This window comes from Phascolarctos cinereus, unplaced genomic scaffold (genome assembly GCF_003287225.1).
Source record: "Phascolarctos cinereus isolate Bilbo 61053 unplaced genomic scaffold, phaCin_HiC Scaffold_4;HRSCAF=312, whole genome shotgun sequence".
NCBI lineage: Eukaryota > Metazoa > Chordata > Mammalia > Diprotodontia > Phascolarctidae > Phascolarctos > Phascolarctos cinereus.
Window position 1 is genome coordinate 594,713,597 of NW_027555847.1, and position 15,086 is coordinate 594,728,682.

Here is a 15,086-nt window from a genome sequence, read left to right on the forward strand (position 1 = left end):
TCCCTAAAAATTCCCATTTAATTTTCTATGCCAATCTACCATATATGGAAACCACAATGGGGAAAGTTGCAATGTAGAAGGGATAACTAGTAATTCCAGTGAAAGGACAAAGTCACTTTCAAGATGACAGTTTCACTCCGACTCCCACCTCACAAGAAGGTAGTGGCAGGAAAGATGGCAGACCTTGGATACCCAGAACACATTAAGCAACAGAACCCTCAGAAATATTGTCTCAAGCTTGGATGAGGAAACAAAGACACTTGCATTGTCAAAGCAAGTGGCTGTAGCACAAGTCTGGTAGGGGACTTTGAAGTATAGAGACAACAAGTCAAAAAAAAGAAAGCCAAAAATCAAACTTGTCAAGGGAAGGACTCATTTGCCCCTCCCCTGCTCAGACGTTGATGACCTGGGCCAAATCCACAGTCATTCCACCCTAGTTACAGCTCTGAAGCCAATACCTTGGCAATCACCTGTGTCTAAGAAAAGAACCTATACATAAAAGAAGAGCTTTTGCAATCCCTACAGCATTTATATAGTGTTGCTTGTTCTTCAGTTGTTTTTCAATCACATCTGACTCTTTGTGACCCCTTTTGGAGTTTTCTTGGCAAAGATACTGGGGTGGTTTGCCATTTCCTTCTCCAGCTCATTTTACAGATGAGAAACTGTGGCAAACAGGGTTAAGTGACTTGCCCAGGGTCACACAGCTAGTAAGAGACTGAAGCCAGATTTGAACTCAGTTCTTCCTGACTCCAGGCCCCAGCACTCTATCCTCTGCCAATATTAACTTATTTGATCCTCATCCCAACCTGGTGAGGGCAGTTAGGTGGCATAGTAGATATAGCCAGCCAACGGTTTGCTGGAAACAGGTCAAACCAATTTGTGAGAGCTGATTGGTAAATTCTTAGTGTGAGTATTTACAACAAGGAAACTGGCGAATGCTACAAATTAGGGCTTGATATATTGCTTCCTTGATTGTCTAGAGTCAAGAAAGTGATGGAGAACATGTTAATAATGCAAGTTAAACTTACAAATGTGTCCTATAATTTTTTTCCCCAGAGAGCCAGTTGTTAAACACTTACCAGTATATCATTGCATCCATCTCTAACTTAATGATCCTATAATTTCTAGCATCCCATAATCAAACCCAGCACTTTCCCTACTATACCATATTATCAATATCTATCTAGCCTCAATAAGGAAAAATGCTTGGCATGATTTCACACGTATAATTTAAATTTCTTACCTTCTCAATGGGTGGGGAAAGGACAGAAGAGAGAGAGAGAGAGAGAGAGAGAGAATTCAAAACAATTCAGAAAAAATATTTTAAATGTTATAAATAAATTTATTTTTAAAAATAAAATTATTTTATGAGACAGCAAAAAAATAAAAAGTTCTATCTCTATATAGCTATCTGTATTACTATATCTACCTATATGTATATGTATTGTATATCTATATCTATAGCAAATATGGTAGCAAATGGTAGTAGATAGAAAGCTGCCCTGAAAGTCAGGAAGACGTGGATTGAAGGCCTGCTTCTGAAGTATATAACAAGTCACTAAATCTCTCCATTCTCTTGGCAAATCTTTAAGACAGATTTTTACATGGGGTCCATAGATTTCAGGAGGCCCATGAACTTGGATAGGAAAATAATTACATCTTTATTTTCACTCACCTCTATCTATGTATCTATACCTATTTCTATCTCTATCTCTATATATAACTATATCTATATTTATATGTGTATATCTATCTGTGTACATATATATAGATCTCTATGTACACACACACACACACACACACACACAGAGATATCTCTTGCTACCCTTAGTCCATACTTCAGTGAACAGTAACCATTGATTTCAGTGGAGAAGTAAAGTGACTGATTGTTAAAATAAAAAAGATTGAGGCCCTTCCAGATGAGCTATTGCCAGGGTGAATCAGATCTTAGGCCAATAATTTTTTCCTGGTTCACATCTGTGATTTCCTCCATGTGGGGAACACCTGGTGTGGAAACTCTGCCAATGAAAATCAGCAACTCTCTGTAATTTATAGTCTCTAATAGTTGCTCAGGGCACTGTGAGGTTAAGCTGCCCATCATTACATAGTCACCTCAGTATCATCAGAGGTGGCCCCAACACTCAGGTCTTCCTGACTCCCAGCCTGGCCCTTTCTCTGATGCTTCTCCTTTTTCCAAAAATCCAAAGTCGTATTACGAAGAATTAGAGATCAGCTTAACAGATCCGGGTCAGGCACATAGATCAGGATCTAGGAGGAGGAGACTGAACAAACAAGATTGTCAAGCCAAAGTCAGTTTTGCCAAGGCAGTGTGAGGAACAGTGAAAGTCACATTTGGGAGGAATGAAACTTCTCTCCAAGGCAAGGAGATAGCAAATGGTAATACACAGAGAGCTGCCCTGAAAGTCAAGAAGACCTGGATTGAGGTCCTGCCTCTGACATATATAACAAGTCACTAAACCTCTCCATGCTCTGAGCTAATCTTTAAGACAGGGTCTTACATGGGATCTATAGATTTCGGGGAGCCCATGAACTTGGAAAGGAAAATAATCATATCTTTTGTTTCACTTTAACTGAAATTGAACAGTTCCTTCAATCATACAGGCAACAAACATTATTTTGAAAAGGGATACATAGGTTTTACCAAAAGGATTCATGGTACAAATAAGATTAAGATCTTCTGCAGAGAATGTGCTCACCTGCCTTGATGGAGGGAATTTCCTATATCAAAGAAACTGTGGGTCCAGTCCCTATACTGATCCAAAGCTAGAAAGACAGCTCACCAATAGAGTGACTGATGAATCTTAAATACTGGTCTGTGTTGTTGTTGTCCAGTTGTTTCAATTGTATCTTATTCTTCACAACCCCTTTTGTATTTTCTTGGCAAAGATACCGGAGTGGTCCGCCATTTCCTTCTCCAGTTCATTTTACAGAAGAAGAAACTGAGGCAAAAAGGGTTAAGTGACTTGCCCAGGGTCACACAGCTAGTAAGTGTCTGAGGCCAGATTTGGACTCAGGAGGATGGTCTTCTTGACTTCCTGCCGAATGCTCTCTCCATTGCACCAAGATTGTGCCTTGGGCTAACCCTTCCTCTACCCGACTTTCAATTAAATAAACATTTATTAAGCACCCATCTCAAAGGTTAATTCCTTTATGCCCAGCCCACCTCTTCCCTAAGGGTGTGATGTGGAGATTGAACTTCCCTCTGTTCCCCACAAGTGTCCAAGGTAACTCTGGGAAAGCTGCCATGCCTTTTACACTTCCTTCTCAAGGTAAGCCACCCTTCAATCATGGCAAATCAACCTAGATCATGGCTGTACTTGGGCAGAAGTTCTTAACCTTGGGCTTGGCAGCTTTTATTTTTAATGCTTTGATAACTGTTTTTCAATATAATTGGTTTCCTTTGAAATATTATGTATCTTATTTTATGCATTTAAAAAGCAGTATTCTGAGAAATGGTCCATAAATTTCAGCAGAATACCAGAGTATTGGGCATAGTCTATGGCATAAAAAGATGAAGGCTGTCCTTAATGTTTATTTTACCCTAGTTTAGCACTTAGGGCAACATTCTATCACCCATGGGAACCCCAGGTTCTGGTTTCAACACAACTGAGCCCAAACCTGGGCTTTACCTCTTTAGAGAAATAGTTAACCATCTCAGCTGCCATCTGCTTAAGGATGACACCCACAATGCTCCCTGTAATCTCCAATAAGAGTCAGGTGGCAGTTCTTTAATCCCACCTATCTAGAGCCAACACGAAGCAGAATGCCGCTAAAGCTAAGACTAACAATTTTTAAAAACTTTATTTCTTCCTGCTAGGAAGACCCATGTCCTCTTCCCAAGCCTTTATCTGACTTGTGATGGCAAAGTCCTTGTCATTCCTATTAAATGTTCCTTGTTCACTCCCTTTTGTAGAATGCCCTCAGATTCATTTAGGAAGTTGATGGGGTGGGGGTTGGGGGTGTTTGGTTAGTGTAGGGTGCTCTGTCAAAGAAACTCCACAAGACTTATGTGAGTCTAAGGGCCTGCAGTTTGTTTTCAGCCCCCCCCCCCAAATCCTTTATGCTTTCATGCAAAGGAAACCTCCTACATCTACTTCTTCCCCACTCTCTTAAATGAGAGCCTTGCTACCTATGTTGGCTTGGAGCTCTGGAAGAAGAAGTTTTTAGTTTCCATTCTACCTTGACTTGCTCAGTCCACTGTGGGGGTACAGGCTGAGGCGTGTCAAATCATTTCCTCATCCTCAGAGAAAGTCTGTCATCCAGAGTCTTGGGAATAAGTCTAGCCTATGCTGAGATCACTCGTTGCTAAAGATGTAACTGCCCAAGGGGCCATGATGGGATCTAGCAAATAGGAAAAATGCTTCTGTATGTTTAGAAGAAAGTCATGTCAATGTTTTCAGTGGAGAAGGTTTGTCATTGCCTATCAGAACTGACATACTGTAAACATCTATCCGCCAGACTCTTCAGCAAAACCTGTTTCCACCAAGATCCTGCAGTAGGATGATATAATGTTGCATCAAGAGAGATGAATAGGACTTATTGTGCCTTCATCAAGAATAGATCATCCCAGACTAATGTTATTTCCTTTTTTGACAGGGTTACTGCAAGGTAATGCTGCAGATAGTGAATTTTAGCAAAGCATTTGGTAGTGTCCCAAACTTCTGTCATGAAACAGACAGAGGCGTAGTCTATACAATGTACACTTAGATGGATTTGGAATTGGTTGAATGGCTGGACTCAATGAGTAGCCAGTGATCATTTAATGTCAGTGTGGCAGGAGGTCTTCAGTGGAGTGACCCAGAGAGGTGGGCATGGCCCGATGCTGTTTAAATGTTTTACCAATCACTTGAATAGAGGCATAGATGCCATCCTTATCACATTTGCAGATAACACAAAGCTGGGAGTGATAGTGAAGAGTAGATGAGAGTCAGGGTTTGAGAGGCTAGAGCATTAGACAGACACTAGTAAGATGAAATTCAATAGGGATAGATGTAAAGTCCTGCATTTGGGTTCAAAAAATTAACTTCACAATTATGGGATGGGAGAGGCAGTGTGAGACAACAATTTTTATTTAAAAAGAAAGGCTAGAGATTTTAGTGGACTGCCAACTCAATGTGAGTCAGAAACATAGCGTGTATCCAAACAAGTTTATGCAGTCTTGGATTACATTGAAAGGCAATGCTTCCAGGAATAAGGAGGTGATGGTTCCTCTGTATTCTGCACTTATAAACCTCAGCAGAAATGTTATATCCAATTCTGTGTGCTGCATTTTAGGGAGGACATTGGTGAACTAGATAGAGACTACCCAGAGGAAGACAACCAGGATGGACCTTGACTTTGTACCATAGGAAGATCAATTGAAGGAACCATAGGTATTGAACCTGGATTAATTAATTAACTAATTAATTGATGGTTAATGAATTTAAAAAACATTTATTAAAGGCTTACTATATGCAAACATTGGTTTTGCAAACTAAAAAGTAAAAGAGTCCTTCCAGTTTTAATGAAATTTGGGAAAACTTATGTGAACTGATGCAGACAGAGTGAAGTAAACAGACCCAGTTAAACAACTTATAGAACAACATTGTGAAGACAAACACTGCTGATCAACACAATGACAACCATGATTTCTGAGGACTAACAATAAACTATGCTCCTACTCACCTACTGACAAAGAAGGCACAAAATCGGGCTGCAGAATGACTTTTTTTTTTTGGACATAGCCAGTGTAGAAGTTTGTTTTTCTTGACTGCATATTTCTTACAGAAGTTTTTTCTCTCTCTCTCTCTCTCTCTCTCTCTCTCTCTCTCTCTCTCTCTCTCTCTCTCTCTCTCTCTCTCTCTCTCTCTCTCTTTCTTTCTTTCTCTCTTTCTCTTTCTTTCTCTCTTTCTTTCTTTCTTTCTTTCTTTCTTTCTTTCTTTCTTTCTTTCTTTCTTTCTCTTTCTTTCTTTCCAATGGGGAAGGGAGGAGTTGGAAGGGAGAGAAAATAGATTTTTGTTCATTGAAAAACATTTAATTTAAAAACTGAATGTCCCTGCTCTCAAGTTTATATTTGGAGGGGTGGTGCCCAGGGTCTATGGAGTCATAGGGATGATGAACTGAGCCATATAGAAGTCAATTGACATGCCCTTTCCACTAGCACTGGCATAATGATTACTAGAAGGGAGGGTGCTAGAAGGGAGAAGGGACGGGGTGTAAAGCATAGGGGTATGTGTTTGGTGGTAGGGTGGATGACAAGATGACTTAGATGGATGACTAGATGGGATACAAAACATGGTCTGGGGGCTGGTGTAGATAAAATGGACTAAAGTAATTGTGAACTCGCTCACTTGTCAATCAATAAAGAAAATGTTCCAGTTCTCTTTAATGAAAGAATTTGAGTTCAAATACCACCTGTGGTCCTTATTACTTATATAAATCTGTACAAATCACTAACACTTCCCCTAGACCTTAGTTTCTTCATCTGTAAAAGAAGCAGAAGGGGTTGGAGTAGATGATTTCTGTAGTTCCTTCTAGCTCTAAGTGGATGATCTTTCCCAAGATCCAAGGCATCATTCTGGAGGTCCAGTGCAAAAGGGGCTGACCCAAGTGAGGAGAAGTAGGACACTAGCAGAGATGCAGATGGCAAGAAGGTAAGATAAGCAGGATACCATTTTAAGGTTTAAAAAATACTTTACTGGCACAAATGAGGACACTTAGTTGCTTATACTTCCCCAAATGGTATAATCATGAATTAAGCTTTAATCCAAGATAGTCAAACACTTTGTTGTTTAATCATGGCATTCATACACCCAAAATAGGCTAAAAGTACCTCAAGGGCAAGATACCTGCTCTGTGTCTCAAAGGGAAGTTGATAGTTATGTTCCTGTATCTGAAGGGTTGTCAAGTGGAGGGATTAGACTTGTTCAGTTTTACCCCAGAAGGCAGAAACAGGAGCAACGGGGGGGAGTTTTAGAAGCTAATTAAAAGGTTTAATGTCATGAAGAACTTCCTAGCAATTAGAGCTGTCCCAGAGTGAAATGGACTGCCAAGGGAGGCGATGGGTTCTCCATCTTTGGATGTGTTCAAGCAGAGGTTGAATGGTCTTTTGTCTGGTATAGTGGGGGACATTTTTCTGGCATGGGTTGGACCATGTGGCCTCTGAGGACTGTCTCAGTTCTAAATATTCTTTGATTGTTGTATTGCTTCTGAAATAGCCAGAAAGAGTTCCCATGGCCAAGGATGAAATCAAGAAGGTCTCACAAGATCTCGACGTTAACACTTTTCGAGCCAGTAGGCTCAGGGAGAAGAAGAATGAGGAAATGAATCTTTGTGTCCAACTCTGGACGCTACATTTTATGAAGAGCATGAAGACGTTGGAGAATGTACAGAGGAGGGCAGTCAGAATGGTGAAGGTGCCGTATGGTGATCAGATGAAGGAACCAGGGTTGTTCACCCTCAAGAAGAAAAGACTCAGGAGAGACATGAGAACACTCTTCAAGTTTTTGAAGGATTGTTGTGTGGGAAAGGGATTAATCTTGTTTCACTTATCCATAGAGGGATGGCAAAGGGTAATGGGTAGAAGTTGCAAGGCTTGATGTAAGGAAAACCATCCTAACAATTAGAAGTTTCCAAGAGTGGAATGGGGCAGCTAGCTGGCGCAGTGGACAGAGTGCTGGGCCTGGAGTCAGGAAGACCTGAATTCAAATCTGGCCTTAGACACTTCCTGGCTGTGTGACCCTGGGCAAGTCACTAAACCCTGTTTGCCTCAATTTCCTCATCTGTAAAATAGCTGGAGAAGGAAATGGCAAACTACTGTAGTATCTTTGCCAAGAAAACTCCAAGTGGGATTACAAAAAATCCAACACATCTGAAACAACTGAACAACAATAACAACAAAAAGTAGAATGGGGCTGCCTTAGGGTATTATAAGTCCTTCCTTAACAAAGGCTTTTTTTTCCCAGTAAAAGTGATGATCGTTTCTTTGGTTTGTTGATCCAATCCAGTTGCTTTCCCTGCTTTTGTTTTCTCTATTTAGTATCATTTCTAATTCCCCCTGAGCACATCTAGGATGAAGATGTGAGGGTTCAAAGACATTGATTCCATTCTACTTGGTAGAGAAATTGATTTGTTAAAAATACTTTTTTTTACAATCTTTACCATTTTTCTTCTTTTTGTAGTCCTTTCACTTTCATCCTTGAATGCATTTGGGATGGCTTTGCTTAATTGGTTATCTTGCTAAGCTTCCTTTAAATCACCTTTACTTTCTACTGCTTCTCCCTGCTTTAAAAGATATCAGGGAAAAGGGAAAAGAACCTACATGTTCTAAAATATTATAGCAGCGCTTTTTGTGGTGGCAAATAACTGGAAATTATGGGGATGCATGTCAATTGATTATGGGGATGCCTGTCAATTGGGGAATGGCCAAACAAGTTGTGGTTTATGATTGTGATGGAATACTACTGTGCTATAAGAAATGATGACCTGGATGATCTCAGAAAAACATGGATAGGCTTGCAGAAAATAACGAAATGTGAAAAGAGCACGACCAAGAGAAAGTTGTATATAGTAACAGCAATATTGTTTGAAGAACAACTTTGAGTGACTAAGTCATTTTTGACTATTATAAATACTCAAATTAACTACAAGAGACATATGAAGGAAGACATTATCTGCACCCAGAGAAAGAACTGATAAATAGAAGTGTGTATGGAATGGTTTTATACACACACACACACACACACACACACACACACACACACACACACACACAGATTTGTGTCTAATCGTAGCCATCTCTAAGGAGGGGGGAGGGAAGGAAAAAAGAGAAAAAAGAAATTTACATAATAACTATTATATATTTAAAAGGAATACCAAGTTGTACAGAATAGATTTGCAGTTGAATGTACAATCATCTTTTTCTGTATTCTACTATGTTATAGAAATGCTTGTTTTATGATGGAAAATGCTATCCACATCCAAAGAAAGAACTATGGAAGTTGAATTGCTATAATTTTTTTTCTCTTCTGTTGAGTTTTGTTTCCTCTTTCTGATGGTTCCTCCTATTGGTTTTAACTTTTACTTACAACTTCACTAATGTGAAAATATGTTTAATAGGAATGTAAATATATAGCCTAGATCAGATTGTGCACCGTCTTGGGAAGGGTGGTGGGGAGAAAGGGGGAGAAAAATTTTAAATTCAAAAGCATATGGAAGTGATTGTTGATAAACCAATATAAATTAATAAAATTTCAAAAAAAAAAGAAATGCTTATTTTATTTTTTAAGTTCAGAATTAAATAATACAATTTTTAAAAATTATATTGCTCATAATTGTCCATTATCCTTCTTTGTAAGATTTTACAGATGAGTTAATATTCTAACTCAATGTAGCCTGCAGCAGCTATCTACCTGTTTAGCAAGTGTCATTGTGGCATTTAATTCATGTTGATTAAATTTCTTGATAAAATTATCGTAGGTAGTGGTGATGTCATTTCTACTGTCCATTTACCATTTTTAAATTTTTCTCATCTGCAAAATGAGATGGAAAAGGAAATGGCAAAGCACTCCAATATCTTTGCCAAGAAACCCCAAATAGGGTCACAAAGAGTAGGACATGGCTGAAAAAAATGACTGAAATTTTCAACCACTTGTTTAAGTAGTTCAGGATTAATTTCATTCAATTGTATGCTATATGTTTTCCATTATTATTCATTCTCATTTTTTGCTAATTCTGATCTCCAACCTGATGATTTAACTCTATATCGATGACTCAGGAAATACTCTCACATCAGTAACAAGTCTTTTCCTATCTGTTACAAGATAATCTATTTCATTCTTCATGGCGATATTTTGTGCTCACCATGATTAGGGCTTAACAATTCTTTGTTTGAAGAAAGTGTTCATGACTTGGGGTCTTGAGTTTCTGGGTAACCTACGAAGTATTGGCCTTTTCTCATTCTCTCTTCTTAAGCCATGCTTTTTCATATATTTCTCCATCATCTCACCTTTCCCATCTCTGCATCAAAGTCACCAAGTTTCAGAGCATAATACTGGTTTGATTTGAAATATCTTATCAAGTTCTTCATAGAATTCTTCTATCATATTATTTTTAGCAGCTTATGCTGGTACAGAAACTATAATTATTTTCATGGCAAGTCTTTTAAGAAATATTTATCATTAGTAAGGCAACATTTAATGACAAAATATCCCAAAAATAATGTTTCTTGTTGCCTATGGGGTATGATAAAAGCATTCTTCCAACTCCTTTCTTTGTCTTTCTGAGGAGAAACTGAGATCTTCCATTCACATGCCTTTCCTTCTTTCTTCTGGTTCCATTTACAGCAAGAATGTCAAAATTAATATGATACAGAATCTCCAGCAACATGTCTGCTCATTGGTCATGGTAAAAGGATTTCACCTTATGCTACCAATAACCAAATCAAAGTTCAGTAATGGTTTAAAAACCGTGTGATTCTTAGCACCCTCTATTCCTTCCCCCCCCCCCACCTTTGTCACTATCACTTCAAAAGCAAGAATAGGCCACACAAATTTAGGAGCATGACCAGAAATTAGAACTTGTCCATTAAATCATCAGACTATATCCTCCAGGGATTGTCTTTCACCTTTTCTTGTACCGCAAGCACTTAGCACAGTATCTGTCCCATAGTGGGTGGGCAGGAAAAAAAAAAAAGGAAGCAAAGCCTGGAGAGGTGGTCAATCTGTTGAGGATGTGCTTCTCAATAGCAACTAGATGAGTCCTCAGAAAACAAACTTGGACTGTTATTGAGGCTCAGAGCTTATCAAGAATGGCAGAATGTGGGGCAGCCAGGTGGCACAGTGGATAGAGCACCAGCCTGGGAGTCAGGAGGACCTGAGTTTGAATTCTGCCTCAGTCACATAACGCCCACTAGATGTGTGACCCTGAGCAAGTCACTTAACCCCAATTGCCCTCACCAAAAAAAAAAATGGCAGAACATGCCAGATCAGAAGGAAAGCAGAAAATTGAGTTGAGGGGGGAATTTGATACACAGTGTCTCAGATAAAGGTCTCATATCTCAAATATATAAAGAACTTTGTACAATTTATAAAAATAGGACTCATTCCGCAGTTGATAAATGGTCAAAGGATATGAACAGGCAGTTTTCCAATGAAGAAATCAAAACAATCTATAGTCATATAAAAAAAAGTTTTAATCATTATTGATTAGAGAAATGCAAATCAAAACAACCTTGAGATATCATTTTATACCTATCAGATTGGCTAAAATGATTGAAGGGGAAATTATGCAAAATTATCTCATTTTTTAAATCTTTCATCTATCTTTTCTATCTCACATTTGGCTAAGAATCTCCCCTTAGCCATAGTTATGAAAAATTCTTCCATCAATTTTCCTCCAATTTTTAAAATAATGTTACTTTTGATATTGAAAGGAAGTATGCATTTGGGGCTTTTTCTTATAGATAGTGTAAGGTAATGGTTTAAATCTAATTTCTGCCAAATTGCTTTCCATTTTTCCCACTCATTCTTGTCAAATATGGAACTCTTCCTCATTTTTTTATATTCAACGTTGTGTTTTTAAATTCAGTTGTTCTAATAGTATCTTATATTTACTATACCTGTATAGGCTGTAGTTCTCCCAGTTGAATGTAAGCACTTTGAGGGTACGGACTATTTTTTTCCTCTTTTTTTCTTTGAATCCCAAAGACACAGCATGACACCTTGAATGTATTAGATGTTCAACAATTGCTTTTTTAGTTTAATTGAGTTGCTTGTTAACTCTATTCTTCTAAATCTACTTCTTTATTTTTTATTTAGTACTAGATATTATTGATGCTTGTTTATAATTATAAGCTGAAGTTTGGAAGTGCTATTCCTTGTTTGTTCTTCCTTTAAGAAGTTATTTCCAGGGCAGCTAGTTAGCACAGTGGATAGAGTGCTGATCCTGGAATCAGGAGGATGTAAGTTCAAATCTGGCCTCAGACACATGATACTCACTAGCTATGTGACCCTGGGCAAGTCACTTAACCCTGATTGCCTCACAAAAAAAAAAAGTTATTTCCCTTGAGATTCTGGACCTTATGTTCCTTCAAATAAATATTATTTTATTTAACTCTATGTAAAAGGGCAGGGGCTGCTAAATGAAGCAGTGGATAGACCCCCCCCCCACCTTCTCTCCCCAGAATCAGGAAGACTTGAGTTCAGATCTCACCTCAGACACTGACTAAGCTGTGTGACCCTGGGCAACTCAGCTTAATCCTGTTTTCTTCCACTTTCCTCGTATATAAAATGAGCTGGAGAAGGAAATGGCAAACCACTCCAATATCATTGCCAAGAAAATCTCAGATGAGGTCACAAAGATTAGGAAAGGACTGAACAACAACAAATGTAAAATAGCCCAGTGTATGTACTTTGGTATAGTACTAAATCTGTCTACTAATTTAGATCATATCATTTTTGCTATATTGACATAACCCAATTGTGAGTCATGAATGCTTTTCTAATTATTAATCCAAACTTTATTTCTTTTTTTTTAAGCTATTCCAAATATTTTAATAATAGTTCTTTGCAAGGCATTTAAAACACCAGTTCTTAGGATAAACTCTGTTGGACAGAGAATACAGAATGCAGGTAGCCAAGGAGCTGAGGAATTTTCTTGATTTGGGACAGGATCTGAGAGTCCACTGTTTTCTGATCAGCCTTGCCCTGCCCTGTAATCTCATATTTCTCTTTTTCTGTGTCAAAAGTCTCTCTTTCTTGGCGTCTAGGTTTACAGAACCTCTTCTTCTTGAAGTAAGCATCAATAAGATGATTCGGAATTTTTGCACTCGAAAGGTTAACCCTGGCAATGACAAATTTCATATGGGTTCTTCTCAGAGGAGCTTAGTTGCTGATCAGAAGTCCTGTCACAAGTTGCAAGCTACTCGCCATCTGCTTCAGGAAAACTACTCGCTTGCCCCTGTGGTGGCCAATGAGCACGATCAGAACCGTTCTTGGGGTGACGCTAGCTCGAAGTCTCCTCACATGCTGGCTAAAGGGCTTTTTGCCATGACTTAGCAGGTTTCTAGGCACATCCTCAGTAGGGTAATACCTAGGCATTTTGAGAATCTTTACCGTATGGGTTCCTCCATTCTTATCACCACCAACTGGCTTTGAGATAGTAAAAGGCACTTTCTCTTTCTTTCTCCTTTCAATCCAGGTTTTTGGTGCAGTGCAGTTCCACTTGCACATGGCTCACCAGGAATACATTGCAGACCTCAAATATCAACTGATCCTTCATTCCAGGACTGGGATCCCACTGCAATGCTTTCTAGGCTTTTTCACCACCTTTTTAGCCACATCTTCCTTTTTTGTTCTTTTCTTTTTTTTTCTTTCTGATCTTTTTTTTTTTGTTTCTGTTTTTTTTTTGGGGGGGGAGCTTGTCCGCTATCTTGAGAGAAGGGAAAGAGCCAGCCTTTATTTCTTTCAAAAATATTTGTAACTGCATTTTTACGTATCTTAAATGTGTTCTGGTAAGCTGTTTTCCATTTATTTTAGGTAACTTGTGGTTGTTTTGAATGGGAGTTCTCATTTTATATTTCCTTCTAGATTTTGTTATTGCTATGTAGAAAGGACAATTTTTGCAGATAATTTTTATGGATTTACTTTTGTATTCTGTTAGTTTATTGAATGTATTGTCTTAATTAGTTTCTTTGCTAATGCTTTGGATTTTCTAAGCAAACCATCATGTCATCTGAAAACAGGTATAACTTTATCTCCTTTTTTGCCAATGTTTATGCCTTTAATTTTTCTCTTTTCTTATTACATCATTAACTTTTTTAGAAATATGTCGAAGAGTGGTAAAAATGGTTATCCTTGTTTTACACATTTGTTTATTGAAAAAAATTTCTACGGACAGCTAGGTAGCTCAGTGGATAGAGTACCAGCCCTGGATTCAGGAGCACCTGAGTTCAAATCCAGCCTCAGACACACAACACTCATTAGCTGTGTGACTCTGGGCAAGTCACTTAACCCCAATTACCCTCACAAAAAAAAAGGAAATATTTCTGGTGTGTTTCTGTCATTACCTTTTGATTTTATATATATTTTTTAAAAATAGTATTTTAAAATGGCCATTCTCTGTCTCTTCTTTGTAGGTATTTTTTTAAGCATGAGTCACTATTATATTTTGTCAAAGGCTTTTGAAGCATCCAATTATATGGTCTTTATTGTTTTTGTTTGAAACATTATTATGTTCATTTCTTAAAGTTGAACTATTATTTTCTTTGGTATAAATTTTACTTTTTCAAAATAAAAAAATTTTGGATATGTTGCTATACACCTTTAGTTGTGTATAACCATATATGCCTGTATGTACTCTATACCTGTGTATATACAGTCATATATCTATATATAGCAACATATGCCTGTACCTGAGTGGTGCAAATAATGAATCCCATGAAGTGGCTGCCCTACGTACTTCATTGGTCTGGAATCTATAACCATATTTTACATTATTATAACTTCAAATAGTGCAAATTATAATACACATGACCACATCACAGGATTGATTATTCATACTAATTGGGACTAAATTATAGTTTTCCTCTTTCCGTTTTATTTTTTAAAAATTGTAACAAAAAGATTCATTACTAATTTTGGCCAATAATTTTCATCCTTTGTTTTATCCTTCCTTGGTTTAGGTATTAGGACCATATTTGTCTCATAAAAGAAGGTTAATGCTCTCAATTATTTTTGGTTTGGGTTTTTTTGTGGCAGTCAGGGTTAAGTGACTTGCCTAGGGTCACATAGGTTGTAAGTGTCTGAGACTGGGTTTGAACTCAGGTCCTTCTGACTCCAGGGCCAATGCTCTACCCACCTCACCACCTAGCTGCCCCTGATGTCCTCAGTTTTTGAGAATAATTTGTGTAGTATAATTGTACTTTGAATATTTGATAGAATTCACCTATAAATGTCTGAGCAAGGTTTTTTCTTTATTTATTTTCATTTCTTTATTTAATTTCATTTTCTTTGATGAATGTTAGTGCTTACTAATTCCATTTTTTTGTGAGCTCTATCTTGACTTTGATGGGTCTCCTATTGCTGGTG

General features: G+C 37.9%; 1 pseudogene; it reads right to left on the reverse strand.

Moving 5' to 3' along the window:
- Positions 1–11,234: 11,234 nt before the first annotated feature.
- On the reverse strand, positions 11,235–13,344 carry LOC110196335 (large ribosomal subunit protein eL6 pseudogene; annotated as a pseudogene).
- Positions 13,345–15,086: the final 1,742 nt, after the last annotated feature.